The sequence below is a fragment of the Phalacrocorax aristotelis genome, chromosome 14 (genome assembly GCF_949628215.1).
Source record: "Phalacrocorax aristotelis chromosome 14, bGulAri2.1, whole genome shotgun sequence".
NCBI lineage: Eukaryota > Metazoa > Chordata > Aves > Suliformes > Phalacrocoracidae > Phalacrocorax > Phalacrocorax aristotelis.
This window is the reverse complement of record NC_134289.1, coordinates 10,500,340-10,528,317: the sequence shown is the minus strand read 5'-3', so window position 1 is coordinate 10,528,317 and position 27,978 is coordinate 10,500,340. Positions and strand designations below refer to the sequence as shown.

Genomic DNA, 27,978 nt, shown 5'->3' with positions numbered 1-27,978 from the left:
CCACTAATGACTCACTGGAACTTCAGCATTCCCTGTTTGACAAGAATGGAAGACACTTGGAGTGCTGATTGATTTCAACACTGGTTAGTTTGCAAGAATATTAATTGAAAATAGAAAAGAATCCCAGTTCAGGGTAGCAGCTTCCCTACTCAAGTGAAGAAAGGTGAAAGGCTGTCCAAGAGCAAATTGAAAGTAAACAAAAGAAAAAAAGTCAGTTTTTCCTGAAGTGTTTTATAAAGGATTGGTTATTTACATTTTGGCTCAATTTTGTTTTTACAACCAAGGTACATCAATTAAAACTCCCATATGCATATCATATAATTAAACAAGATTATAAAAGGAAGACATATACACACACTATGACGACCACTTTTACTTGTTCAAATCTGAAATGCAATTGTTAGAACTAACAATTGTGGTAAAAACGTACTGGTTATGGATTTAAAATTTATAAGATTACCTGTCTTGCAAAACCAAGAAGGAGCAAGTTCGATATTTCAATGTTTTTAGAATGTAAAACAACATAAGTGTTATTTATGCAGCCCCTTCCTTATAAACCACAGAATGTTACAAAGGATGAAACAACCTTCCACCTTTTTACAAGTAGCTCTGAAAATGACTAAGATTGACAGAGAATTACACAGCCATGCGGCAGCAGGTGCCATTTGTAGGACTATCTTCCACATCGCCCCACAGAAGCACACAGCTTTCCTAACGATCAGCCCTACCAACTCAACCCAGAGTCAAAAATGGGTTACTTTCTTGGGATTACATTAACAGTGGAAGATTCTGCAAAAAGAAAGTATGTACCCCAGATACATCCTTGCATTTACTTCAAGTGATTTATTAAAGTATACGTGACTGCAAGTCAGGAAATAGCTTCCAAGCATACGAAGAAGATTAGAAAGTCTGACGGTTCTGCTGGCTCTAGAAGAGCCATAGGACAAAAAAATAGTTACTAAAGTGAGCAGAAATAAATGAATATGTTTAAACAGAAGTTCTGCTGAATAGAAGCAGTACTCTTGTACATTCCTTCTCACATTAGTATATTCTCAAAACTAAAATAGAACAAATATTTGAGTAGATTTAAACAGAACCACACAACAACTCAATAACAAGCCTACAGCTCTTTATATTTAAAAAGAAAACAGAACTTGAAAGATCTAAGCAATGCAACTAAATCTTGATCAAAGCAGCATGCAATCATATTCTGGCAGTCACTAGAGCAGATGCCTGCCATTAGTGTAACATAAGCATCTCCATAACCTCACTCATCCTTATTTAGAAAGAAAAAGAATATCAGGAGTAAGAATAAAAAAAAAAGAGGTTGAAGTTACAGGAAAGGGTGAGCTCAAGATGCTGTAATATATTTTGCTTGTGCATCTATGTCTGGAAGTCAGGTGAGACCCAGAAATTGTCCAGTTCTTTAAAATACAGGATATCTGTCTCTAATAAACCAAAATGTTATATGATAATTCAGTGAACTAATGATTAAATAAGTTTCAGACTGTCAAACTGCCAAAATCCCATGTAGATCAGACTACATGGGTCTTGGCCTTCCCTAAAAGCAGAAAGGGAGTAGGGAGCATAAAGAGGAAACAATGATGACACGGAATACAGATATGCACGGCCCAAAACAAAAACTCCTAATAGTGTCCTCATGCAGGACTGCCAAGGCTTGCAAAGGCATAAAATGGCCTCAGGTTGTTTTGTGTTTCCTGAGCCAACTTGGGAGGGAGAGGGGGCAACCCCCCAGTACATACTCTGCACGATACAGCTTGAAAAGCTTAAAGATACAAGCACTCAAGAATTCTTCTCATGAATGAAGAGCTTGTGGGCTCTCCTTGTCTACTACATGCTCACTCAGGGGTAAAGTTTATCTCTTTGTCAACAGAACCTAATGCGTTGCAATTTGTACAGTGATAGCATCAGGTCTTCTATGCACAGTCCAGCAAACTGGTTTGGGGGAGGTGGGGTCTTCTTGGCTGGTGGTAGGGGGTGTTTTCTTTTGTTAAATAAGCTGAGACTTGCTTGTAGTTACCCCTTGTTAGAAGCAGCAAAATATTTATAAGTTATCTCAAGAGGAACATTCTTAGATACTGAAAAGAGCAGCAGTTTGGATATGCAATTCTTATCATGCTACTTGTAACTTGATACTAAAATTGACAAACCATAAAGCAGCTTCAGAACCCCATTATCTGCCTCTGAGGGGGGGGGGGGGGGAAGACACCTGATCATTTGAAAACTGCATTATCAAGATGCTCTTAAAGATACAGAATGTTATGCCAAATCCAGAAAAAACACTGGCAGGATGAAATGATATCCTTCTGTTCAAGTTGATAGATGAGACTTTCAAAGGTATATCAATAGGAGGAGGAAGAACAAGATTTCACCTTCCATCAGCTTCAAAGGTCATAACAAAAAAAAAAAGTTTATCAGCAATGTATATAGGAAGGTGTCTTAAATAATTGAATAACTGAAAATATTTATACTTTGAATGGGATGAAGAGGAGGGAGACTGTTTAGGACAATGAAAGAGGTAAGGAAAGGAAATGGAGAGAGTAGCTTTGTTTTAGCTACTGCTCCTCTCCAGACAGAAGTTAAAATACTACAGAATTCACCCCAGCTGCACAGCAAGGGCAATACTCGCCCCAAAGCTCCTCAGCCCTGCCATGCTGCTCCAGGTGTGCTGACTTCCTATAGAGCGGCACCCAAAAAAGCAAACTTTCTACTACACGTGAAGTAACAACAAACAACTTTTCTATTACTGCACACTAATAATAGCACATTGCTTTTTCTACAGGTCTTTCAACACCTGGATTATTTAAAAAAATATTTTCCACATTTTAAGAAAATAATAGTTTTAGACTTTTACAATTCCTACACTCTTCCGGCAACTGCTCTTTCTTTCATGTGGTTACGAATGTTAGAAGTTTTCGCAGCTTAAGCTCTAACTTTATATCTAAGTTGGATGTATGCTGACGAGCTAAAAGGGCTTCTTTTTCCTTAAAAGCCTGACAGGATATGACACTGAACAAAGAGCAAAGCCCATTCAATACTTTAGACTGTTCTGATGTTACGTTTTTAGGACAAATAATTGTGTGAAACGTCAATTATACAGCACCACCAGGATAGGCAGCTACCACTGAAAAGCAGATAAAGAGCTGTCCGAGCCACTGTCAGCAACAGTGAAACTAAAATAGTTTATGGAGAATCTAGGAACTATTGAAACCATTATTTCTTCTACTGCAGTACTAAGAAACACCACACAACAATTATAATGGGAAGTTGCCTATAATCTGGTTTTATCTTTACTTAAATTATCATATCATCTTTATTTTATCCTCCTTCAAAAGGCTTCCTCTGATGCTATTCAGTTTATGTGCTACTAAAAAAACAATAAAAAAAGCCACTTTTTATGTGAGAAAATTTTCAAATACAGCTGTTAACAAAGAATATTTCAGGGAAGGAAAAATTTTCACTTCTTTCATTAGCTAATCCTCTGCAAGAGCACCTCTACTGTGTGGCAGTAGTGATATTTAAATGATACATACACTACACACACAAACACACACACACAAAAAAAGAAAACCAAAAGACAAGGAAGAAAGCCCAAATATCCAAGGAATTCCAAGGAAAACGCCCAAGTTAATGCAAGAGGAAAACACAACCAAACAAAAACCCCCTCATAATAAAAGAAACATAGTTGTATTCGCCAGATATTTTCTTTGATAGAACTACAGCCATATTTGAGAAAGCTTTCCAGTTCACAGATCCATTCTATTTCTTGTTGATGCTGCAATAAATTTTAATTAAAAACAGTGACAAAAAGGAAAACATCAAATGCACAATTTTAAATAAAAGCCAAGAAAGATACTAAATGCTTTTATTTCCACCTTCTAATGATGTTTGGGGGTAAAAAAACCAAGCCCTAGAAAAGAAGTAACAGTTGCACAACTGCTATCAACACACAATGTAAACAAACAAAGGAACATGGGGACAAACTTTTTAGTAGGGCCTGTTGCAATAGGACAAGGGGTAATGGTTTCAAACTACAGGAGGGTAGATTTAGACTAGATACAAGGAAGAAATTTTTTATGATGAGGGTGATGAAGCCCTGGCCCAGGTTGCCCAGAGAGGTGGGAGATGCCCCATCTCTGGAAACATTCAAGGTCAGGTTGGACGGGGCTCTGAGCGACCCAATCTATTGAAGATGTCCCTGCTCACTGCAGGGGGTTGGACTAGATGGGCTCTGAAGGTCCCTTCCAACCCAAACCATTCTATGAATATTCTGTTTTCAGGCTTAACTCATAGGTACCATCTTACAAGTAAACATGACTTGCAGGTTAACGCTGGTCTTTTGAAGTTACCTTCATACATTTATATGCGCAGTACAGAAATTGTCATTTTCAGACAGTCAGAATTGAAAGAAGTAGTAACAAGATAGGCTAAAGAGATCTTACTTAATATGCCAGTACACATCTGATATTTGGGAAATATACAAAGAACAGGTGAAAAGGATTCTTGCCTTCGGTATTCGGGGAATTTTCTCTAGTTTAGTAATCTGCCCTAAGGTTTCTGGTCCTCCACCAAGTTCCAACATAGTTTAACAATTTGATTTAAAAATTTAAAAAGCATTCTCTGGAGTTGAGTGATAACATTCACATTTCATAACATAGCCAAGAAAAATCCGACTGGAAAAATAATGTAATGACTCACTTGTGCAAGACTTGCAGATAGCCAGAACACCACTTCAAAAGCTGTCAGAGTTTATTACATATTATTACAGAAATGATACCACTGTCCTTTCCTGAGTTTGAAAACCCGACGTGCATAAACTTATGCTGAAAAAATTTGCTGTCAGTTTTTGATTATAGCTATATAAAAATAATTGCTTACAGGCCAACAGTTCAACCTATAGCCATTTCACACCCTACCTCACAAAAAAAAAAGGAAGGAAGAAAACTACTTTTAGTTCACTTGGAAGTGAACTCCCCCCTTCTAAGTCCTACAACAGTATTTTAACATTTGCAGAAAAATCATGGGACAAGAAGTATGTAAAGGGTTACTCCTTCCCTGGCAAATTGTTTCTCATGTTTGTGAGCCATTGCCAAATCTAACACTGACAGAAGAAACACTTCAGAACTTTAAAATTTTTTAAAGTCTTTCCATTGTTTCAAATACACTCTTAGAAACAAACAACAATTAACATCCATCGTACTATGTTATCTGTCCCAGGTCACAAACACCCATTACCTTAAAAACCGTAAGTAGTAACTGCTGTAGCAAACAACTATGTACTTTTGCTAATACAGATTCCAAGATTTAAAATAAAATAGGAGCCTAAATCTGTTTGGATAACTAAGTGGTCAGACCAAAAAAAAAAACCAACGCAAAAAAACCCAAACAAAACCACAACCCCCCCAACCAAAAAAAAAAAAAAACCCAACAACAACAAAAAACCACCAAACACACCAACACCCTCCCCCCAACAAAAACAATCCCAAAACGCTAGGCATCCACCCAATAGCTCCCACTGACAAAATATTCAGATTGAGATTTTCAGATAGCCTGTAGCACTAAACCGTTTGGCAGCTCTCCTGCCTCAGTTCTCTGTATAAAGACAGACTTAATCAGGGAATAGAAGACTACCACAAATGAGGGGTAAACAGAGAAAATAGTCTACATAGTTCTTTATGCCCTGACCTAGACATTTAGAAAACCAGAACTCAGGCCACCTGAAATAAACAAGCCTTAGTTACAAGTAACTAATTTTAGAATTGAATTGAAAAGAATTCTGCAAAGGCTCCTTCTGGAGAAAGACCTACTAGAAAAGCCCACCAATCCGACCCTAAAAAAGGGTCATCACTCAGTGCCACATCTATTAGCTGAGTTCTTCCCTCAACTGTGAAACAAAAGGAAGATGGTGGCACAATTTTAACTATATACACTGAAGTTCCAGTTTTCATTTTAACCCCTTCATAAACAATACAAATAAAATTTAACCACTGCAGCCAGATAAACTAACATAGCTGGTCTTGAACAAGGTCAAGCAATTTTTGCTCCTGTCCTCCATTCCCTAACTCAGTTGAGTAAAATGATGCCAATTAAAAAGGACTAACCAAGCAACCTGTTAGACTGGGTTAGAAATCAGATGAGATGTAAGCCGTCAGAGCTCCGGAGGAAGAGGAGGTGACCACTTCACACAAGCCGGCAACCCTGCACACCCAGGTTGCTGTCAGATAGAACCGTCAACTCAGAGAGGTTGGGAGAGGCCTCTAAAAGTCCAACCTCCTGACCAACACAAAAGCCAAATTCAAAGTTAGGTTAGGTTGATCCAGACTTTGTCAAGTAATATCTTGAACACATCCAAGAATGGCAGTTCTGCAGCCCCAGTACTGGGGCAACAAGCCCCAGTACCTCACTCACCATTCTAATTATTTTTTTTTTAATCCAGTAAGAAATTACCTTGCTGTAACTTGTAACCACTAATTTATCATCCTTTCAACAAGCACTCCTGGGAAGACTCTAGCTCCACCATCTCCAGAACACCCATCAGGTAGCTGAAAACAACAAACAGATCGTTCCTCAGCCTTCTGCAGGCTGAACACATCTGGCACTTGGCAGCCCCTCTGCTGCAGGCCACGCCATTCCCTCAGTCTGTCTCTTGTACTTGGGGACCCAGACCTGGAACACCAAGCCTGCAGCCTGCTGGCTATGATTTCTGTTCTAATTCAGCAGAACAGCAAGTCAGAAACCAAAATATTCAGTCTTGATCCCACTATTCTTCCCTCAGTTGCAGACCAGAGCTAGTACCCCATGTAGCCAAAGGATGACGATCCTCAAATAACAGATATGATGGTTTTGGTGTTGGGTTTTTTTTTTGCTTGGTTTTGATGGGTAGGATTTCTGACAGATCAGGACAATGAAATGACTTAATCTGGTCACCACAATTACTAAATGGAATATAACAAAAGAAGTGAAAGGTGCAGAACCACCCATTATCTCACTGCCCTATCAGATAGGTGAACAAACAGAGCTTTACAGCAAAAAGCATACAGCACATATCCTCCATTTGCAAGGTTGTCAGCTCAAATACTGTGTTATTTTAGTGCCAAAATAATTTTGTTGCTTGCCACGGCAGATTAAGGGAAGTGTTTTTATGGAGATCTATGCAAACATTTTGCAAGGTAAGCATGCGTGGGCAGAAGCAACGTAACTCAGATACATTTGTTGCTAACTCACAGCATGACTGCAGCAGCTACACTCTATTTCAGCTAAGGCATAAGTTGCGCGTTGGTGATACAGTTTTACCCAGAGCTTGGCATCTGTAATTTACCCCGGACCTCAGCACACGGACTTCACCATCAGTTAGACTACTTCAAGTTTCTGAACTGGCACAAGTACCCAAGTAAAATACATTATCAGTGCATTTATAGTCCTTTTCTCACTTCTCAGCATTATAACCACTGAGATCTCAGTTTGAAAATGATTAAACTATCTGAACTGCACTGAAGCCCATTACAGATGTACACATTGGAACAGAAACAAAAAGGCTTTTTTTACATATATATATATATCAGTTACCTTTATATATTCTCAACAGCAGCTGTGTCCACTGCATACTGCTTTTTGGGAATAAACATCTTTTTAACCAATCCTACACACATTTTGAAATACAGCATGGGACACAGTAAGTTTAGAAAACACTGAGAAGAATTTGGCTAAAGAGTACATGAGGTTATCAAGTAATTTATTTTTACTATATATAGTCTTACGAAGAAAATTATATACCATCCATTTTCATTTTTGCTCTTAAAGTCAAATTTTATTGACCTTAGGGTAAACTGAATCTTCCCAAACAGTTTATGTTCAGATTTTAAACTTGTGGAGTGGACCGTAACCAAGTCAAGACTAGATTTCTCCTGTTCAGGCTGATGAGAAGAAAAATTCCCCAACCTGTACCAGAGACAATTCTGGTGGGAGAGGTAAAAGGCACAAAAGACTCACAGTGAAACAGAATGAATCAGTTTGATCCCTTCCTTTTGGGAGAGCTCAGGGATGGAGCAGCAGCAACTCTTAGAAAGAATTTTCATCAGAACAAGATACTCTCTGCGAGTGCTTCATTCTAACTAGAACTGCAGAATTTTGACATAGGACTCCCCATTTCAGTGGGCGATTGCTTTTATTTGTGGGAGGAGGGAGGGGAATAAAAGGAATTCCTTTGACAAGAGAGCTGCACTGCTAACCACAACCAGGATCGTTTTACCTCTTTTGCGACAAAGAGGTTACATGCCATGAAGTAAAACCCCGATCCAACAGCTTCATATTATTTTACAAATAATACAATCCAGCCAGTTGCAGGAAAAGATATTTTTTCAATTGATTTGCTCGGTACATTTCACAGCACTTGATACATACTGGATTCATCATTTAAGCTCCAGTAAATGCGGTATGTCATGCCCTTGCTGAGCCTTTCCCTGAACAAAACTGCACTTAGCTCTTGAAGGAAATCTAGAATCGTTATTTGTCTCATTCTTGTGATATCATACAGAAGGTAGAGGAAAAAAGTCAACAGTTATGGACACCTGACTGGCAGAATGATTTACAACCTGAATTAAAAGAGGGAGAACACCACCGAAACCCACAACACAACATGGTCAGAGTTTCAAATTAAGATTTCCTCCTTCATTTCTTTTACCTGAAAATATTTATGCAGCCTCAGAGAAGTACGCAAGACACGTGTTAATGACCCTACAGCAAGAGCAGACATAAGCTGACGTTGCTGTATCTTTGCCTTATAACAACTACAATAAATATTCCACAGAGTATCCTGTTCCAAAGTCAACTTGAAGCTCTAAATACAAACATGGTTCTATTATAAAAAAGCCTTAATGATATTCTCCTGCAGTTGGTGGTTTTTTTTTTTTAAATGGTGAAGGCTTTAAGAAGTGTGCACTAAGTACAAAACCGTTGATCTGCCAAGGAACAACCAAGTACTGCTGCAGTGCACATATTAAAAGGGAATTCTACGATCTTTAAAACACGTTACTTCAAATTGCTAGTTTATATCCATGGGACGAGATGGGAAAACAAACAAAATTCACAAACCTGCATCTCCATAAAAAAGTGAATATTTACCTAGAATTTACATAATACTGTAAATGTAGGTAGCAACTTGAAAAATGAGAAGGCAATAAACACATCAGGTAATTACCTTTCTAGCTCTCAAAGAAATATTTTTAGCACTAAAATCTCTTTCCAGAAAGTCCTTATAAACAGTTATAGCTAAGCAAAATTAAACAGAGCTGCAAGGATTTCTGATATCTAAAAATACTTCAAGTTCTTTCCGAATAAGTTCTTATGCTTACTCGGAGGCATCCCAAAACCCCGAACTCCTCGAGAAATGAGAGATGCTAGACGAGACGGTCTCTCTCTCACACCTAGGGCACCCGCAACGCCAGGAGCGGCCGCAGAAGGAGCCGCAGGAGGAGAGCGGCGCTCCCTTTCCCGGGCCCCTTTACGGAGGACCGCCCCGGGTCTCGCCCAGCCGAGCGAGGCAGAGGGGAGGGGCCGGGGCGGCGGAGCCGGCACCGGGACCGGCGGGGGCTGCGGGGCCGGGACGCGGGCCCGGTAACCCGATCTCCGCCCGGCCCGCAGCATTTAGAACGTCGGTTAACCTCTCGAAGTGGCATCGCGGCGCTGCCTGGCGGGGCGTAGAGCTGCCCGTGTCCTCTCCCGAGACAGCGAGACGGCGCTTCCCGGCGTGAGGCGGAGGGGACGCTGCTCCTCAGCCCGGCCGTGAAGGCCCCGTTCGGCCCGTCCCTCTCTACGCGACTCCAAATTCACCCGACTTCCACTGACCTTAGGAACGAACAGATCCTACTCAGAAGCAAGGAATTAGTGGGAATAGGGGATGGCTCTTCTTCACCTCAAAAGCCTTGCCTCTCAGAACCAAAACATGCGTGTACGTCAAACACGGCAGAATTTCATTCAGAACGCCGCTTCATAACCCCAAACGAAAGGGACAACTTTGTTATGGATCCACTTAATTTTTCAAACTATACACATATAGCTTATTTAGGATACAATGACACTATAAACTCTGTTTTCAGGTCAACTGCATACATGCACAGAAATAATGATATCTTTAAGGTTCTTTCCAACCCAAACCACCCCACGATTCTATGAAGTTACCTTTCAAGAGGACGTATGAGCTGATCTTACAGATACACAAACTGTCTCCATCTATTTTCTCTAAAAGATAATATTTCTGTGGTATGGAAAAAGGCTGTTGCAATTCAGAAAAATAAAAGTATTTTGTTGTTAACAAATCAGCCAAGATTTTTACCATGCTGAACATACTGAAATTACTAAGATATCATTATCCTGCTAGGTAAAAGATGAAGACTTGAAAAAAAAAAAAGTTATCAATCATTCTAGTAATAGCATAGTGGAAGAAGAGAGAAATAATAACTTGAAAAACATTTTTCCAGCAGAAATTTTACTCATTAAGCACACTACCCAATGTTATTCTATCAGGAACAGGGGAAAAAAAAGCCTTCAAGGTATCTCAGGAGCGTGCAAGTCTTTAGGGCATCGGTGTGGCAGTGAGGAGCTCACACTATCTCTTGTACAATTTCCATAGGAGGTGGTTTATACTTTTGTTGGCTTAACTAAAGGTGTCACTGCAAACCGGTGGTAAGAATGACGATTCTTCTGCAGCTCCTCCAAGAGGAGACCTTTGGCCAATGTACGCTGTATCTGTAGAATCACTGTTCATGTAAAAACATCTCACCAGCAACAGAGGCTGCCAGAGATTCTTCACTGTCAAGTTCTAGGCCTAGGTTTTCAAATATATTTAAGAAGTCAGAACCAGAAATTAAGAGCTGAGGGGTCTTTATATTTGGGATCTGTCACTCAGTTTCTCCTGTGTTGGTTCCCAACTACAAAATGGGAACACATTCTAAACGTTAAGAAATGTTGAACTGAAGATCTGTTTTCATGCTAAAACCCCAGAATATAGTGATGAATGTCAAAAATCACTATGATGAGGGCTTCCAAAAGACTGTAAAATTTACTTATATTTGCAAGACCTCCTTTTGTTATTTTACAGAAGGGAAAATAGTAATTTTGCTTGTATGCGTCATACACGATACATATCACCTTTCAGATTATGCAAAACTAAATCTTTTAAATCTTTGCCTGAAAGAACCTCTCTCATCTGTTATTCATCCACAGAATTTATTTCTGGATTATTTCTGATCTAAAATTTGTAACGGACAGCTGAAATTCAAAGTAGGATCACAATTTCTAACTGACAGTATTTTCAGTTTTCAGCATTTCTATATTAACCTCAAGGTAACAGAAAATGCTCCAAATATTCTAAGAAATCGTCAGTTATTTTACTTTTAAAATATATTTAGTAACACTTACTTGGTTGAAACAAAATGTATTCGAACTGTTGGTTAGAAGTGGAAGAGCGAGTACGTTTACACATTAAAACCGAAGCTCAAAACACCATAACGTGATTACCTGACAGCTATTAAATGGCAATGGCGTGGAAGAAGTTATTAGGGTTGATTCTCTTTCAGAAGTCATATATAACAGTTCCACCCTTAGCATCCTCCCTGTAGTTGTCCTTTGTTGTTTGGTTTTTTTAACAAACTTCCCCCTCGCTCCCACAGGTCACGTTTTGGTCTCGAGACCTATTATTGGGATATTTCACACAAGCACTATATATCAAGAAAACCAAGACAGCCTTAAAAATACAAAGTAATCCTGAAGGCTTCAACAGGGGTCAAACCCACTGCACTAAAAAGAATGTATACATACTTACTGAGGATTCTCTGCTAACGCACCGTTCTCCAAAAGAACAGATAGAAAACATGACTGTGATGTTTTATGAGGACATTCACAAATGACTTTAGTACTTCGGTTCAGCACAAGTTTTGTGCCAGCAAAGATTACAACCAGTAACTGGAGGGGAGGAAAAAAACAACAACAAAAAAACAACCAAAACCAACCAAAAACCCCAACAACCCTAAATTCACATCGCCAATGGAAATTAACTGTAACAAATTAAAAGTAATGTCAAGAAATATACCTGCTTATAACAATTTTTGTTTTCACAATCACAACCTTCTCTGAAAGCTACATACCACATATCACAGAGAAATACATATATGGTGACAGAAGAGACACAAAATAGATTACATAAGCTACTGTTAATAAGTATTGAAAGGGAAAATGTCCTTTACCTTCATTTAATTTTGCGTGCATGAGCAATGCAGACCCTGACATGTGTCATTCTAAACAAACCACCCTTTTGAACACACTTCACTTCATATGAGAAACGTGACTGTGAACATTGCTGTTTTAGCAAGTGCCACTTCAGACACCAATCTAACATAACTGCACACAAGCAATCCCACTGAGCTGTAACTGAACTGAGTCTAGCCAAATACAGCTATGCCTATGTATTGCTGCTTTCAAGAGCAGAGAAACAATCTTTTGAAAGATGTATCAAAATTACTATTTTAAATAAATTTATTTTTGAAATATACTTTTAGAAGTTTGCATTCTCAATTAAAATTAAAAACTCAGCAGTATTGGCAAATTTGTTTGCTTGAGGATGAAATATTTCCTAACATGCCTTCAAAAGGTACAAGTTCTAGATGATAATGCTTCCCACTGAAAAGAAATTTCAGTGCAAAAAGAGTAGCAGTCAGCAAATCCAGCATTTTCAAAAAACAAGTGAATTTGCAACAAGGAGTTTATACAGAATCTGTTTTCTATTACAGTATAATGGGTTCAGTAGGTGGAGGATTGTGGACTGCATACATACTAATATATAAACATGTGGCTGCATGGGTACTCCTATGACCTTGTCAGACATTTCAACACTATATTTTTAGATTATTCTCTCATACCAACTGCACTGTTAAGATTGCATTTAATTCCACTATGTCTATTGTCAAAAAGCTAGTCTTCTGCTTCAACTGCAGCAGTTCTTTGAAAAAATACATTTTAAAAGACTGTATTTAATTCTCAAATATATTTCTTCATTCATAGCTATGAGCCAGCTTCGCATAATACACAGAAAGCAGCATCCACATTTCACTTGTTAGATGCTGTCACTTTAAGCTGCTTTTGACTGACTCTGTAAAACTCCTTGGACGTGGGAATAGCATGCACGTTGTTATATCTGTCCCTGCTATATAAAGATTTTATTGTGCCTCCTCTCTGTTCTACTAAAGCCTAGGCTACATGAGGGAAACAGAAGGAAAAAAACTTAGCTGAATTGATCTCTTCCGCCCTGGCAGTGATGCCAAACAAACACCTATGGTATTTCTGGTTCTTTTATCTCAAGTGATTCTTTAATCTCAAATTTTCCTCTTTGTTCAGGGGTGGGCAGAGGTCATCACACATCAAATAAATTGCACTATGAGCAACAGACCTAGGAAGGCCTGGTTTCCTACAGATTTATGTTCTATTTTGGTATGTATCTTTTCCCAAGGTAATTGCCCCAGCTCTCTCCCTATATACTGTATGATTTCACTCTCTCCGTCCTTTGCAATATATCCATTTCCCCACTCACACGCATATTCCTCTAACCACAGTTCTCTCTCCCTTTCCCTCCCATGTCCTCTGGTGCCAAACAACAGGTCTCACTGGCTGGACAGTATGTGCATATTGACTTCCCCCTTATCAGGTGTAACAAGTTTACTGAACACTTCTGATCATAACATCCTTCACCTCTGGGGACATTAACACAGCTCAAGACCTTTGAAACTGAAAGAGTGTGACATCCACTCCATAATCTTACCAAACATCTAGTCTTCAAGCCTGCTGATACATGCAGCTTGTCTTTGAAGTTTTAGGTATTAGGAATTTTCCAAAATACAAAACTTTACATGCTATGTGAGACAGAAACACTAAACAAAACTACAAAACAAAGGACAACTGCAAAAGAAGAAAAACAAGGAGGAATGTGAGGATGGGAAAGTAAAGCTTCTGCTAAACCCATTTTTGCTTGGAGGGGGTGGGGGTGGGGGATATGATATACTCAATATACACTAAGAAGTTACATGGAATCACTATTATTCAAGCTCATGGAAAAAAGTGCTCCAAAACAGGTAGCACTTCCAAACGGCAGCCTTACCCACAAGAACACTACACTACAACTAAGCTGTGTCTGGAAGGGGCACTCCTGTTCTGGGCACCAACACCAGCACTTGGTCTGCCCCCACAACCGCAGCTCAACTGGCAAGAAGTGAAGCCTATTGAAGAGGAAGAAAAAAAAAAAAAAGAATGAAAAAGCAAGAGAGGTAATCAGCTTTCAGCCAGTTTAAATTCCTACAGCATCAGAGGAGTGCCAGCCAGTGCTGCTGTAAAGGAGGAGGCAAGAACGCACCAGGGTGGCATTAACAGGGAGTAGAACTGGCCCTTCGAGTGTACTCGGCTGCTAAGCTTGCTTATCTACAGCACAGAACTGCCCTCTTCATCTGCTAGTTAGTTATTCATCGAGCAGATTTTCATTGCAGACATCAGTGGATGTCTACCTGGCTGCACTCCTCCAGTCCAGAAACTATTACCAGTCTTTCCACACTAAGCAAAATGAAGAATCTGAACAGAAAGTGTTCAAAGATAAGGTAGACACTAACATGTCACTTCATGTTTGATGGAAATATCATTAAACCAAACCCAACGAAAGTGTCAATGAAGGCAGCTAGATGCCAGTGCAATATAAAAAAACCAAAGCTGTAGGCGTTGCAGACACTACTGAATGTAACAGCAGAGGAGCTGACGTGCCCGGGTGCGCGTGGGTGTGATAAAAGGCATACGAATTAGCCTACTGCACTGTAGCAGATGTCTAGCTGAGCAGCCTGTTTGTCACACTGCCTGCTATCAGACCAGTTGGGAAAGAAGGAATAGCAGAGTCCTCCCTGGCTCCATCCAGAAGCCTGTGTAGTTCCTGACCTAGAGCTGGACACAAGTGACTGTGCTATTGCATTCAATGGACACGTCCTTCAACAAATCTGTGTGATTGCAAACCTGCACAATACTCTCATCCCCAGCTACATATTCTGGCAGCAACTCTTCAACTACAGTATTAGCTGTGAGGAGCGAAAGAAACACCACATGTCACTTTGCTTGTATCCTGCTGTTCCCTTATACCATGGAGTTTAAAAAAAAAAAACAGCAGTGAAAAATTATTTCCCATCAGTTTCATAATTTCATTTAAGGTTTGACAGATTATCATCACCATTTCCCTCTCCACTGTTTCTCTTTCCCTGACTCAAGAAGCCCAAGCCTATTTAGTACTGCATCCCATTTGTTACTGCTGGGGGAAGAAAAAAACTGAACCAAAACAAACAAAAAAATTACCTTCTAGTTTTAATGGGATTGTTGAAATTGTGTTACGAGAGCTACATAACATGCATGCCCTTATATAATGAATGTGTACAGCTGCATAATCACATTTTTTAAAAAAACTTATAATTACTCTATAGACTGCTGCTTCAAAATTGGCTAAACTTATTTAAGACTGTGCTGATGGTAAGAAGGGAAGGGCTGCCCCTCCTATCCCCTTACTCCTCATTATGGTCTCACAGTGAGCTGGAACTACTGAAAATTCAATGGTTTTTATAGGGCTAGTTTTCAGACAGATTAGCAAACAAATCCAACCTTCCACCTGGCCACAATTACACAAATACAAAAGTGACAGTGGAAAGACACAGCCAGAGGGAAGGGGGGGGGGGGGAAGTTTTAAACACCATAAGCAGATAGGTGCAATCTGAAGTTGGAGCTTCACAGCAAAGAGCTGTTTGGAAAACTATCCAAGATCACCCCAAGTGTTAATACCTAATTTAGAGCCCATTACTGTTTTTCATCTGAATTAAATTACCTTGCACTTACCGTACCTCATCTGATATTTTATCATCCAGGCATTCAGTACTGCTACGGCCAGTTTACACCACCCGTATCAGCTACATGTTTCACCACCTCCCCGTCCACTCCCCTTTCCACACTATTTCCAAACACACAGAACAGGCCCTGTCACTTGCTTCCAGCGAGGCTGTTAGCACCTCTCTGCCATGACGGTACCTGCTGATTTCTCCCTGGGAGCCCAGAACTGGCCAGGGCCTTCCAGACGTGCCTCACCAGTACAGAGTTGAAGGGAGGTGATCTGCTACTCCCCAGTCAGCTAGTTAGTAATTTCTTTGCAGAATGCCATCAGACACTCTCCAATATCACCTGCGCTGACCTGCTGCTAGTCCTGACCCATAAGCTCTCAACTGACTCCTCACCCACCCAAAAGGCAGAGCTCCACACACTACCGTGGCGTCTTGGAAAACAACAAAAACCCAGCCCCCACAACACCCTGCACCCCTCACCATCCCTGCCTTCCCAAAGAGCCCATAACCTATCCTGGCAGCACTCCCGCCGTGTCAACTATCCCACCACATCTCTGATATCAACAAGATTGCAGCCACGCAACTGCATGCAGACCTCTGATTTTTTGTGTTTGTGCCCAGTCTTTCCACAACATATAGCAAAGGGAGTCAAATCTGAAAAATAGAGTGTTAAACTTAGTCTGTGCAGAGGGAAACTTTGCACTAGCTACACTTTAATAGCCTGAAACCTCATTTCACGCTATGGCAAAGTTACAGATGCTGGAGGGAAAAATCAAAAGCGACAATGGAACAATAACTACTTGTGGAAATGAAATGCATGGATAAACACGGAAAGAGGTGCTATGCAGTTATAGACAGAGAAAGGAGATACAACCTGGGGGTTGCTCTTACCCCCAGGTAAGAAGCCCTATAGAGGAGGACTCTGGTGACGGGCAAGTCCCACCTCTGCCCACCTCGCCCTCCTCACTGAACTTCAGGGCTCAAACCCAGCAAGCCTTTCTTTCCAGCTTCTCTTCTCACTGAAAGCAACCTGAAGAAGAATTATTTTACCTTCAGTTGTTCCAAGTAAACAGAGTAAAAAAATATATTTCTGTAAACAATTACTTCTTCCAAAACCAGATACACTGAAAATGATATTCAACATTACTGAAAACCATGACATTTATCTTGCATAACCCCAAACTTTAAAATTTTGGCTAAAATTCTTTGCAGCAAAAGTCAGCTTGGTTCTTATCTTTTTACAGAGCAAAAATCATCATAGGCTCTTACACTGACTAAACCACTGTTTACATCATTACTCAAACCAACCCCTGCTCAAAGACCTGCTCTAACATATGTATATCTCAGTACCAACAGGTAACTGATGAACACCAACACAGTCAAAAACAGTACAAAGAAAAAAAGAACACAAAAGAAAATGTAAAATTACACATTTTTTTATAACCTTCTTAACAGCTTAGAGAGACCTTTTCAAACTAAAATGGTTTACCGTTTTAAGATACTGTATAAATACATGCTGTGGATACACACTTAAACGTATTTAACGTGCACTACAGTCTCAACTAGCTCCTGGTTACTGGGATGTAGGAAGAAGCTTCCACAGAGCAGTAATTCCACAGTCCGGTGGAATTCCACAGACAGGCTGCTGCACACTGCCTTGCACTTTCCTCTGGAGTGATACTGCTGGCCGTTGTTGGGAGCAACACACTTGAGGCAGGTTTCTTTATTTGTAACATTCTTTCCTCACTAGTGCACCCTCATTTCATATATTTGGTTATTTTTCCTGTATCCAACCTCACCTCTGAAATTAAGTGAGCAGAAATTAAAAGATACTCATAAAAAACTACCAGGAAAGAAAATCACAGAATTTCATTGCAGCTAACAACTGTACACACTATGGATGCTTAAGGACAAAGAAGGAAGTTCTTACATCAGCTCACCAGCTCTCCTCTCCACCGCTATTCTTCCCCCACCCCAGGTTCCTAAGACTATTACCAAAAGTATTAGAGATGTAAATATTATACAACAGCATTTGAAACTTTGAGAAAAAGTTGACTAATGCCATTTCTGCAGCAGAACCTCTGGCTAAGGAATGCACAGCTGCCGAGCAGATGTATAATTTCAGGATTTAGATTCCATTATTTCAAGGGTGATTTTTTTTTACTAGATGTTTTCATATTTTCTATTTCCATCTGGTTTTTTGACCTCCCTCAGTTTTGTCCCCTCCTTTCTGTTTTAGTTCATTATGCCAAAATAATTTTCTAAATTAGAAACATCTCTCTACATTTAAAAAGTTGTGAATTTGAAGAGAGGTGGGGGAGTGAAGCAGGGCCAGGGGCGGAACAAAAACAGACAGTGCAACAGAGGCTTGGGTTTGAATAAAAACTGTCCTGTCTGGGTCGAGTTTTATTTTGCAGTTCCTGGTTTAACCCGAATTGGCGAGCCTCTAACTGCATTCCTTCCATGAAATTTTAAGTGCAGGAAACTGAAGAATATCAGCTATACGGGAATGTTCCTACACTTCACCAGAGCCCTCTGCCCTAACTTCAGAGTAGGACAAGGTTCCAGGTTTTGATTCTTTCTTTTTTAGAGTAGTATTAAATCAATTATAGTTGTAAACTTAAAAAAAATTACCAAAAGAGCTTTACAAAGCATATAAAGATTAGCATGAACCAGTACCAGTGGTTGTCAACTTAAATCAAATCAGTAAAGAATCAATTAACGCAAAAGTAGTAAAAAAAGAAGTAAAATAAAGTGGAGTTAGCATCGTTCAAAAAAATTTCTGTTCATCTAACCCAAGTAGACGACTAGGTCATACAATACTGTCTGTCTGAAACTTTGGTCCACACCATGAGTTTTCAAGGATTATCACTAGTAGGATCACCAGTTCAACTCAGCAAATGAGAAAGACTGGCTGCAAAACCTACCAAATTTTTATTTTGTTTTAATTTTAAGATCATGATAATAATTTGCCTGGGTGTAGAAGGGCACAACCTTCAATAGTAATGAATGTCATACACTTCCGAATACGCTTTCAGAAAATTTTCTATATTTTTGCAAAGAAAGATCAAGTGGTTGTGAACTAGTAAATATAGAAGATAAAATTAGAAAAATAAATCAATACATAAAAACAAAAAGAACTTCCCATATCCTACATCATCGGGGACATTTCTGCTTAATGCTCAGTAACACTACTGATTTTCTGATTATTGCTAAATTCCCTTCAATAATCTGAACAGAAGCTAGACCATGGTTTTTTTGGGTGTTGAGTCTCAGAAGAATGGCTGCACCTCATTAGCTGGCCATGCCTTCCCTTGCCCTGTCCCAAAATCCAGTGTCTCGTAATCAACTCTCAGTTGTCCAGGCCAATGTCTGACAACAGCAGGGCTTGTCCCTCGGACACCACAGAGCAGGGTACAGGAGGGTTTCTGAAGCCTTCTCCAAGGCATTCTGTAGAAGATAAATTTCTCTTCCATGGAGAAGGATATGCAGCAAGGAGGAACACATTTTACACAGCTTTCTGGTTCTCTCATTCACATTTCCAGTCACTGAGGTTGACACTCTCTTCCAGTAAGCCACTCCTGTTCTCGTACTACTCTCCAAGTTCTTTCATTCTCAAGCAGAGGGGACAATGGGGTGATACAGTATTTCCTATTTCCAGTATCCATTCTTCCCGGTGAACAATTCCTCACAACTTACCTGTTCGTGCTTCCTTTTCAAACCCTCTATACCCCTGCACAACAACACGGGACAGCGCCTATGACTCTGTGTCACCACTACACTGAATTTCCAGAACAGAGAATAGGAAAAAGAAGGATTAATTCAGAAAATTGTATTTGAGCTTATTTGCCACTTCTGTATCCCCGAAATTCTGACTCTGAGCACATAATGTACTCATTTGCACAACAAATCTTTCATAAGCAGAATATTAATTCTCTGCAGAAGTTAAATCTCTGATGACTTCAGTCCTCCTGCTGATTTCCAGTCAAGTTTGGGATCAGTGTCTCACAGAGGAAGTGTGAAGGCCTATGAACATTTTTTTTTCCCCCCAGTCAAGAAAAAGTTGTTAATAATTAACACTATAAAGATGAGAGACTTCAGGAAAAGCAAATTTAGACCATTTCAACAGCTATAGCAGTGAAAAGGAGACAGCTTCCATGAAGCAGCGCCGTATCCTGGTACATATCTTCTGAGACTTATTCCCTGCTACATCTGCTTGTACTTCTATCAGTCAAAACACGGCAAGATTGACAGTTTTCTCTTTAAGATGGGGAGCTGAGGGAATACAGACACAAAGAACTGCTAGTCGCTTCCACATTTTATGCTAATAAAGTTGACTGAAGCCACCTCCTGAAGCAATTATCTGAGGAGACACTGAGAAAATTCAAGTGATTTCAAATTTTTGTAAAAAGCATTGCTGCTGTTTTAACGTATAATGAAAATTAAGCTACAGTACTGCAGAGCAGAGTTAGTAATACTGATTTTTTTCCCCATTTAATGCACAGCCAACTCGTCACATACTAAAATTACATTTAAACTTACTGAATTTCCCAAAATAGCAAGGAAAATACTATTTTGGGCGAAAAAAAATGAGTGTCAGTGCATTCAGCCACATGCTGCAGGTACGCACCCTATGAACTACTACTACTTCACAGATTTCATCTTATCAGAACCTTTTAGAACAGCGAAATGAAGTTCATACCCTTCATGCTACTTGGGACACTTCCCCCACCCTTCCCAACGAACACAACCACCAGGGAATGTGTCACAGACTCAGAGATGACTTGCAGGCTCCATTACCCCAGTCGCTTTCCCTGTAACAATAGGTGTTCCTGCAGAAATTCTGAGGCGGTAACACACCAGACCTTAAATAAGGCTTTGCTGTTGCTTCTTCTTTCACCATGCGCGTATGATCTAGGAATATCATCACAATCATGGACTAGAGTTTATTTTCCTACTTTAATTCTTATTTTGAATTTTATTAACCAGACCATCATAAAACAGTAAACCTAACTGAAACGGGAAGGCAACTACAAGACACCCATTAGAAAAATGGCAGGCAATAAAACTATCTGGATTATAAATCTGAAACAGAATGACCATATTTTTCATACCATTTGTGTACAGCTGAAACAACAGGGTCATAACCAGAAACTCATGCATCTTATCACTACCACAACATGAATGAAGTTCTCAGGCTTCTCAATATATCAAATATACAACGACCTAAAACACTGCAGTGTCATAAACCCACTACAATGAATTTCAAAACACATATTGAAGACATATTTAAGAGTAGCAGAAAAATTGCTTTGTTTTGCTTTTGGGGGAGGGTGGGCATAAAATACACGTAGTATCTGCTGTAAATGCACCTGGTGAGGTGCTGGGAAGCCAATTCACAATGAAGACTATTCTGGCAAGGTGGTAGCTTGTCCCCTTGTTGACTGCCTGGTCAGCAGAGGGCCAACTGCTTGTTTGTATCAAACTAAACCTCTTGAGGATTATGCACCCTGAGCAGATGTTTCTGGACTGAATCCCTCACAAAATCGCTAGTCCATATATCTTCCTGATAAGTGCATTCAGAACACTAAAACGATGTTTTCCGTACAGTGAAGACAGGTGAGGTGACTATTTCAGCTTTTTAACTTATTTCAAGGATCACCTATTCCAGTCTCCGTATTATTTTTAAAGGACACAATATAGCACGTTAAATTTTACATTTGTTTTCAGTTTTAAACATTTTTCAGAATAAGTAAAACTACCGTATGTCTGAGAATATCAAATCTTCAACAAACTTCAGGGCAACTTTTAAGGAATTGCAAGAAAACCAGGCAGAAAGAAATTCCTGGCTTTCCCTTTAAAGTGCTAACCACTGTGGAAGGCACAGAAGGCATCATTGGAACTAGGGACCATCAGCATGAGTGTCGTGAGGCGACTGCAGAGGGTTCTGCAGATCTTGTCCAAGAAAGGAAGAACTGGAACCATTACATCAGCAACAGCAAAAGGAAAAGTTTGCCGTCAGGCCACCAAGCACATGCACTCTGTGCCCGCCCCCAAGTCCTGCATTTTGGGAATACTAACGAGTGAAACAAGGCTCTAAGTACTCCATCTGCGCCCACGTACAACAACTCTGACACATTATGTCTTTAAATTACTGAGTTGCTCTGTCCTTTATTTACAGATGACTGTAAGGTAAGTAAAGAAAATCCCAAATGCTGAAGATATGCCCTCTTTTTACCGAGGAACCAAGCCATATCAGGAGATTTCCCAGATATCCAGATAGAAAGGACAGATCTTCAACTGATGCTTGACATAAGCAAGGGAGAAACACACATTTGTAACACACTCACTGCCACATACTGCCTGGCCTTGCTCATCCACCTATGCTTTTCAGCAATTTACCAAAGAAGTTGCTGTAGCTCCACGTGTCAGACCTTTACCTGCTCTTAGAAAGCGATACTGTCCTCATCATAAAAGTTACCAGCCACAACGATGAACAAAAAAAAGAAGAGGAGGGGTGGTTTTTTCCTTTGGTTTGTTTGCTTTTTTAAGGGCTTTGGAGAAGGCGGGTTTGTTTCTCTTGGAAAGCCTGGCTATACCAAAATTAGTGCAAGCACTAATATCTGTTCTTTGATCCCTTCTGTGAAGGGGATGTGCTCAGATCCTCCTACCCACACGTTTATGCCCCACTGTGCCTTGGAAAGCTGTAGAGTTCCTAGTTACACTGACTGACACAATTTAAGAGAGATTCCATTAATCCAGAGTTATTTAATATTATTATTTTCAAAACTTTTTTATTTTAAAATATAAACGTAGCCTGCACTGACTTCTCATTACAAAAAGCACAATTTAGTGACTATTTAGCAAGTCCTTCCCTACATTTTTTAATATTACATAGCTGCAGAATCTGTATACTGCTCCTTAGAGAACATTTGAAACATTATCCTCCTTCCCAATTTTAAAACCAATAAAAAAGTCAGTTTGGTTTTTGTTTTGGTTTGGTTATTTTTAAAATCAATTTATCCATCAGTTGCTTGCCTTTCAGGACACTGGGAAGTAGACAAAGCTACTAGGTAAAGTGAGCTTCTTCAAAATCCATTTCTCTTTGCAATGCAACACCATGACATGTCACACAACAGTAATGCTCACCTATGGCAAACATGTCCATTTTGAAAAAAGTTAGCAGACGTGGTTTCCTGCACACCTGAACAAGCACCATATTCAATCGCTAAACGCAACCAAAATTTTATTAGCCCTGACCTGAAGTAGTTCAATAAATACACCAACTACTATCAAGAATAAATTTAATTACTTTGGTTACATCACTTACACTTTAGATTCTCAATTCCTGAATGTTGGTGGCCAGAAAAAGCACATACATCATTTATACGCTCTACCACATTCAGTATTTTTAATTCTCATAACAAAGTGCACAATTCTCACAATCCTCTCTCTGCGAGGATCTTGCAGAGCAGTGTCAAAAACATCAGATTCGGGTACCAAACATTAACTTTAAGAAACTCTACATGCTAGTTACATACCATTTCAGTATGTATTTGATCAATGAATTCCAAGTCCCAAGCTATTTCAAGCTTGCAATTTACCAACAACTTTCTTTTCTAATTTGAACAGGGGTGTGACCAGATAACATCCAGAGGGGTCCCTTTCAAGCCTAAACTATTTTGCAATTAAAAAAAAAGAGAAATCAACCCCAAACCGAAAAGATTCAGATCGAGCTAAATGTATTTGTTGTGCCGGGAAGAGAGCAGCCATCAGGACGTACTAAGGACCGGCAGCTGAATCTTGCAGCTTGCAAGAAGATCCTCCACAAAATCTCGGACCAGAATTCAAAGCCTACCAGATTTTTGGCTCTATATAAATACACATGAAATACACATGCTCGCATAACAAATGAAACATAACAAATAACCTAAGAAAAAGTTACAAATGGAACAGAAGTGCAAGAACAAAGGACAAGTACATTGCCAGCAAGAATTTTATTCAGACTGCTACAAATGCCACAACATGGGGTATTTCTGGCTGTGAACTTGATAAAGTATCTGCATATAAATTGCTCTGCTATAACTTTTTAATTCCAGGACTAGGTTTCACCACAAATCAGGCAACTTTTTTCAATCCAGCAGAGTCTCCATTGCCTACAAAAGGAACTTCTCTATTCCTACAGATAACAGGCCTGAACAATCCCTAGGACGCTAACTCGATAAAAGAACTGAAAAATAATTACCTGTCCACAGAGAACAAACAAATGTAAATTCGAGCCGCAATCAATTCACACTGGAAAGGACCATCACACAGCCTTCGACACAAAGTGACAGGCAACTGCTGAATGGGAATACCCCGATTTACTACCAATCCCTGCTGCTGAATTCGCTCTTAGTTTTAGGGAAAAAAAAAATCAGAAGTTGGTTGATTGCAGGGTTGTATAGAGCCATTCTGGTTTTAAACCTTCTTCAGCAGATTTTGTAATCGGTTACGAAAACACCGTACTCGACCGTGTCGGGAACGGCGCGAGCGAGGAAGGTACGCGGGGTGATTCGGGTTTATTGTTTCTTCAGACCAGAGTTTTTCTCCCGCATCGCTGAAGGGCGGCGGACCTGGGAAGCCGGCGCCCCGCTTCGTGCGAGGCTGGTACGGAAGGAGGGGAGGGATGAGAGAGGGAGGGACCCCCCGCCCGGCCGGGGCTCCGGGCGCCCGGCCCGGCCTCACAGCACTAGGGGCGGCGGGAGGAGGACTCCAGGCGGGCGGGCTGCCAGCCGGCCCGGCCCCGCCGCCGGGCCCCCCCTGCCCACGCAGGAAACCGCCGGCCCCGCGAAACCCCTTGCGCCGGCGCGGCGCCCACCCGGGCCTCCCGTGGGCCCGCGGCCCGACCCCCGCCGGCGGCCCCGGCCCGGGGCGGGGGGGGAGCGCAGGGGCAGCGCCCCCAGCGCCGCGGCGGGGCAGGGCAGGGCAGGGCCGTGGGGCGCTCCCCGGAGAAGAAAAGGCCGGTGTCGGGAGCACCGCCGCGGTGGGTGTCGACGCTCGACGGCGCTGCCCGGGGCCGGGCCGCGGCGGGGCGGGAGGGACGCCTCGACGGCGGCGAGAAGCACCGCCAGGGAAGGGAGAGAAGGAGGGAGGAAGGGGCGCGGCGGCACTGTCCCAGGCGCCCCGACGCTCCCCGGCCTCTGGCAGTCCCGCACGGCCGGGGCCCTCGGCGGGGGCCCGGCGCGGCCCAGCCCTGCCCGCACTCACCGGCGGTGGAGGCTCCTCATCCTCCGCGGCGGGAGGGAACGGCGAAGGGGGACCCGCTCCACCGCCGCGCTCCGCAGACCCGTCCCGGGGAACCCACGAACAGCTCCGGTGGGAGACGGGGGCGACGAGGGCGGGACGAGACGGGACGGCGCGGCCGGGGCTCGGCGCAGGCTCCCTCACGGCGGGCGCTCCCGGGGCGGCGCGCGCGCGGCGGGGCGGGGCGGGAAGCAGCCGCATTCCCAATCACTGCAGCCGGGCGGCTCCGGCCGCGCGCACGGACGGGGGGAGTGAAGGGAGGGGGGGAAGCGAGAGCGCGCGGGCGCGCGCCCGCCGCAGCAACGGCTTCGCGCGCGCCGCAGTCCCTCAGGGGAACCGGACCTCCCCCCCACCCCCGCCCCTCTCCTCCCCGTCTCTCAGCAGCCGCCGTGGGCGGGAGGGCTGGCGGGGTACCCCGGGATAAAGCTGGCTGGGAGGAACAAGCCGGGCCTGCTCTTCCTCCCCCGTAGTCCCTCCCGGGGCGGGAGCGCAGGCCGCAGCCGGCCGCCGCCTGAGCGAGCGTGTCGCTCGGCTCCCCGCCCCGCTCGGGCACCCGCCCACCACCCCCGGGCACCGGGCGCTGTCTCGCCCCTGCCGCCCAGGAGGTCCTTCCCCGTGCGGAGGGTGCGGGAGCTCCTCGAGAAAAGGCCGAGAAGGTGTGAGGGCAAAGAGCGGCCAAGGAAGTGTCGTGGAGGCGGAGGAGAGGGATGGAGCCGGGAGAAGCAGTGGATATGGCCGCCGGGCCGGGAAGCTCCATCCAGATGCTGGTGGAGTTGGTGCCATGGAAAATGGACGAGCTGCCAGGATTCGCGGAGTAGGTGGGGAGGATTACCGTAGAGCTTTGATGTGAATTGGAGGGGGCCAGTGCGTGAGATGGGGTGGGCAACGAGCTGGTGACGGGGGCAGCAGCGTAGGGAAAAACAAGGGCCTCGAGTTGACCTTTTAGCTTGGTGGAAAAATCGTTCTGAAAAGGTTGACGTTGCAGTGCTGTATGAGGGATAGAGTTCCACTACAAGGGACGGAATTGTTTGTTTGCTTTCTCCCACTTCCTGTACCTCGAAATAAAGAAGTGTGGTTAGTTAGATTGGGATACATTATATCTTCAGCAATGAGCTGCTTTGCTCACTGATAAGGTTGCTGAAGGGCATGATTTGCATTGCGTTTCCAACCTCCTCATCATTAGGACAAATTAACAAAGTAATAATTTGTCTGTCTGTCTTCAAGTGATGTCTCCCAGCAGCAGCACAAGAGGAGCTTTAATGACAGTATGTCATATGACAAGGAGACTGCATGGTTCCCACCTGGGCTGCTTTTTTCAATCCTTCACTCAACAAAGTGACAGCAGTGGTGTTGTTGACATGGTCTTCCTTTTCACTTGTCCCCTCGCTCGGTTATTCTGCGTCATGAACTTTCTACACAAAGCCAACTTTGGGGGAAGCAAACATCATATGGCTCATACAAACCTACTCAGTTTCCCTTTGCTGCAGACCAAAACACCCTTTAGGCCTTCAGGACACACCAGCAATTGCTAGTGTCGAGATGCCAGCCCAGATAAACTGTGTCTAGAGAGTCACCAATTGGGAAGCAATCTCACTTATCGGTGCCAAATAGCCACAACTGCATATATTGTGGGGAGCACGGGCTCGCTTATTTTGTTGACCTCTCTATAGCTGAGCTCCGTTTTTGCATGCTGGTATCAGATGAGACTTGTAAATGTGGTGTTCTCCACTCCAGAGTTGTGCTTCTGAATGTAAGATGGGAGCACCAGCTCTGCAGTGTCGTTCACATGCATTATACCCGCAGATCGTTAGGTGAGTGCTTAGCTTGCATACTCATCCCATATAGCAAACCAGAAGAGGAAGTATAACTTCAAACCTATCAACTTCACAGACTTCTTTAAAATGTAGGCAGTTAAAGGCACACCTAGTAAGTGTAGGTGGCCAGATAATACGGTGATAGGCATTTAAAAATACAGGTCTTGTCTGACTAGACTCTTAGAAAATTTTTTCCGATGACCATCATCCAGAAAAATCTGTCAGTGTCCAAAACAAAGACAGCCTGCAAGAAAGACAAAATCACAGCTTTCATGCCAAGCAATACAGAACTTGTATGCTTATGTTTATAATTTCAAAGGAAAATATGAGTCTGCTGTTCTTCCACTCTGCCTACTATCAGATTATAGTAACAGAATAAAGGCTCAATATGGAAGAAGAATGCAACATGCGTGTATGTGCTCCCAACCAGAACCAAAGCTGTTAGAGCTAGCATCACTTTAAGTACTGATCTGTGTGGTAATATGGTCCTGTCCTTTTCAGAGGTGGGATACTGGTTTAAATCCAGTGTGCGTGAATTTAGCAAAAGCCACTTAGCCTTGCAATTTATTGGATCCCTTGTGTGAAACGGATCCACTATTTTCATCCAATTTCTGATGAGTAAACTTGCACGTCACACAAACTGCCGCCTCGGCTAGTACTTTTCAAGGCACCCAGGCACTGAAGATATTGCAGGTGATAGTCCCTGACAGGCCAGAAATAGTGTTGCTGAGGATGAAGTTCGCATTGCCGTGGCCATATGCCTATTCTCTGCACAAATGAGCACTCTGTAAATACTTGTCTTAATCACAGAATAAAGTCAGTAAAAGTAAACTACATGGTAACAACAGTAGGGCGGGCTGCAGGAGATAGAACTGCATCTTGATCTAAAATAATGAATCGTAACAACCTTAAGAAATATTTGGATTGTGATGGATGTCTGCTGGAACACCACATGGGAA

General features: G+C 42.0%; 1 protein-coding gene and 1 long non-coding RNA gene across 6 annotated transcripts in view; one reads left to right on the top strand and one right to left on the bottom strand.

Annotated features, from left to right (window-relative positions):
- The window catches only part of BMPR1A (bone morphogenetic protein receptor type 1A), an 85,669-nt gene extending 60,288 nt beyond the window's left edge, over window positions 1-25,381 (bottom strand). For 3 of the 5 annotated variants that reach the window (XM_075109747.1, XM_075109746.1, XM_075109749.1), the window contains exon 1: window positions 25,170-25,380. The gene's annotated coding sequence lies outside the window, so the exon portion shown is untranslated. Of the gene's footprint in view, window positions 1-24,165; window positions 24,567-25,169 lie in introns of all 5 variants that reach the window. The other 2 variants (XM_075109748.1, XM_075109750.1) reach the window with 2 other exon arrangements.
- Window positions 25,382-25,452: 71 nt separating this feature from the next.
- LOC142064603 (uncharacterized) overlaps window positions 25,453-27,978 on the top strand; it is a 69,098-nt gene continuing 66,572 nt past the window's right edge. Inside the window, exon 1 of the long non-coding RNA XR_012663163.1 lies at window positions 25,453-26,023. This is a non-coding gene — a long non-coding RNA (uncharacterized LOC142064603). The remainder of the gene's footprint in view (window positions 26,024-27,978) is intronic.